Raw genomic sequence first — 2,776 nt, forward strand, 5'->3', positions numbered from 1 at the left:
CCACAACCAATTCAGGCTGGACATAAGAAATAACTTCTTTACTGCCCAAGCCCCCAAGGTTTGGAATAGACTGCCGCCGGAGGCAGTTCAAGCACTCACTTTGAACGCCTTCAAGACACATTTGGATGCTTATCTTGCTGGGATCCTATGATCCCTGCTGACTTCCTGCCCCTGGGGCAAGAGGCTGGACTTAATGATCCTCTGGGATCCCTTCCAGCCCAAATGTCTATGAAATCCAAGAGACATTAGGTCACATCAAGTCTATCCCACCACAGCTTATGCATGGATGTGCATGCATATAAAAACAAACATGATGTTTTTTCTACATGCATAACAGTTTACTTGCATATTTGAAGCATCACAAGTAACAGGGATTCCATTTCCTTTGGCACAACCACATGGCCTGGTAGATCTCACTATCAGAAAGTGCTACCTAATGTTTAACCTTTTGATTTCATCCCTTTACTCTGAGTTTCTTCTCTTTTCCCACCTTAAATCTGTGTTCTTCTGAGGCACAGTGGATCTTTCAATACACAAAATATTGTGTGTCTTTTCAGGTTTTCTTTTTTTAGTATCTATGGCACATTTCACCTTCCAGAACATTTTACACATGTTGAATTTGGTCTCTCAGCTCCTGGGTTGAGGAGGTTAATATTACACAGATGAGGAGATTTTAAGCCATACACTGGCAGAGCTAAAACCAGAGACCCAAAAGTTTCTAGTTCCCTCCTTTGTGTACTTTCTTCTTCATAAGAGCTCTTCATGGACGACCTGGACAAAATGCAGTGATAGACTGTGGTCATTCGTTCATGGGATCTAGGTTTAATGCAGCTGTGCATCAGGAACAAAAAGATCTGCAACTTCTCCAATGCTTCACTGATAGAGTACAGAACTGGTGTGCTCTGTGGTAGGCCTGTCAGGCTCTTCACCCTAATGGCAGAGATGATGATTGCCAGCACTAAAGAAGGACTAAGTTGCTAACTTGCCCCCAAATGATAACCACTTCTATCAAATGTCTGGCAGGAGGGTTTTTTCAAAAATATTTGGAAGCAAAACAGCAGGGGTTGACTTACCTTGTGTTACTTCACTGTTTTATGAATGAGTGGGTGTATATGTGGTGGGAAGGGGGGGTGCAGCTATAATCTCATCTGTTGTGCATTTCTATAACGTGTTTTACAAGCAAAGATGGGCTTGGACCCACAGTAGTATGACATGCTAAGAGACTGCAGCAGTAAATCCAATGCTGCCAACTCCTAAGATTGATTGTAAGACTCACAGACATCTGTTTTTTGGGGGAAAGTGCATCCCTGCTCATTTGCAAATTACTTTGGAAGGTCTGGACTTCAGTACTAATATGCACTGAATGCAGTTTGGAGTTGTCTGATCCTCTCATCTCTATCAAAAGCAGGTGGAGATCCTATGAGATTAGCCCTCTTATTAAACTTCAAGTACCTCCTGCTGCCAGTTGAGCAGGAAATACAGGCATACCTCGGAGATATTGCGGGTTCAGTTCCAGACCACTGCAATAAAGCGAGTTACACAAATTTTTTGGTTTCCCAGTGCATATAAAAGTTATGTTTACACTATACTGTAGTCTATTAAGTGTGCAATAGCATTATGTCTAAAAAAACAATGTACATACCTTAATTAAAAAAGACTTTATTGCTAAAAAATGCTAACCATCATCTGAGCCTTCAGCGAGTCGTAATCTTTTTGCTGGTGGAGGGTCTTGCCTCAATTTGTAAAAAACGCAATATCTGTGAAGCGCAATAAAGCGAAGCGCAATAAAATGAGGTATGCCTGTAGTGAAAGAACAGCCACTGTTGTGGCATTTCCCTTTCCACCACCTTACTGAAGCCTGCCAGCACAGAGGCAGAAGGTTACAAATAAGGTGAGGGAAAGCAGTCAAAGTCTTTGAGCTTCAGTTTGTGTCTGGACTGAGATGCAAAGTGATTGTTCTTTTTCACAGCCAACATTTGCTTTGGGGAGATTTGCCTCTCTCTTCTCTGTGAATAGCATCAGCAGGCTTCATTTATCCTCTCCTCTTGGTACTTCTCCTCCCATTTTCCTTCTCTACAGCTAGCTCCTGTGGGTTCTGATTGTGCTTGTAGCTGTGATGGCCCTGAAGAGAGAGCTTCTCTAGGGACAGGGGCCATCCTTCAGCTCCCTGGCCAGCTCCCTTTCATAAGAAAAGAGTGAGCTCTTGTTCCTACAGCCTGTGTTCTCTCTGCTTCAGGTCATCCTCCACAAGTGATACATAAAGGAGCTGATGGGCCCTTGGTCCTCACTTGATATAGGCAGGGTCTTCAGTGAAAGTCATCAGCTCCTGATTGCTGGCACAAGAAGCCATGCTGACCTGTCTCCTCATTCTAGCTGCTGAGTGGGAAGAAGCAAAGAGGCAGTTCCTGTCAGGCCTCTTTCCTTTTTTTCTCAGGGAACTCTTCAGAATCCAACACAACTATCTGCTATTCCTTTTTAGGCTCCCCATCTTTTTTCTTAGCAGTTCATTCAGCCACAGTCTGTGGTTAAGCACAATTCCAAGCTCCATAGTTTCATAGTTTCATAGATTAAGGGTCGGAAGGGACCTAGTAGATCTTCTAGCCCGACCCCCCGCCAGGGCGGGAGAACAACAAAACCCCAAAACAAGAAACGGGACTCAAATGAGTCCAGCCAGGTAGGCATCCAGCCTCTTCTTAAAGACCCCCAGAGTAGGGGCCAGCACCACTTCCCTTGGAAGTTGGTTCCAGCTCCTAGCCGCCCTAACTGTGAAGTAGTT

The 2,776-nt window shown here is 44.2% G+C and overlaps 1 protein-coding gene across 1 annotated transcript in view; it reads left to right on the forward strand.

The window, feature by feature from the left end:
• The window catches only part of RCSD1 (RCSD domain containing 1), a 60,640-nt gene that overhangs the window by 2,524 nt on the left and 55,340 nt on the right, over positions 1–2,776 (forward strand). The gene's annotated exons all lie outside the window — the stretch shown is intronic.

The sequence above is a fragment of the Gavialis gangeticus genome, unplaced genomic scaffold (genome assembly GCF_001723915.1).
Source record: "Gavialis gangeticus isolate Ggan-Ray unplaced genomic scaffold, GavGan_comp1, whole genome shotgun sequence".
Taxonomy (NCBI): Eukaryota; Metazoa; Chordata; order Crocodylia; family Gavialidae; genus Gavialis; species Gavialis gangeticus.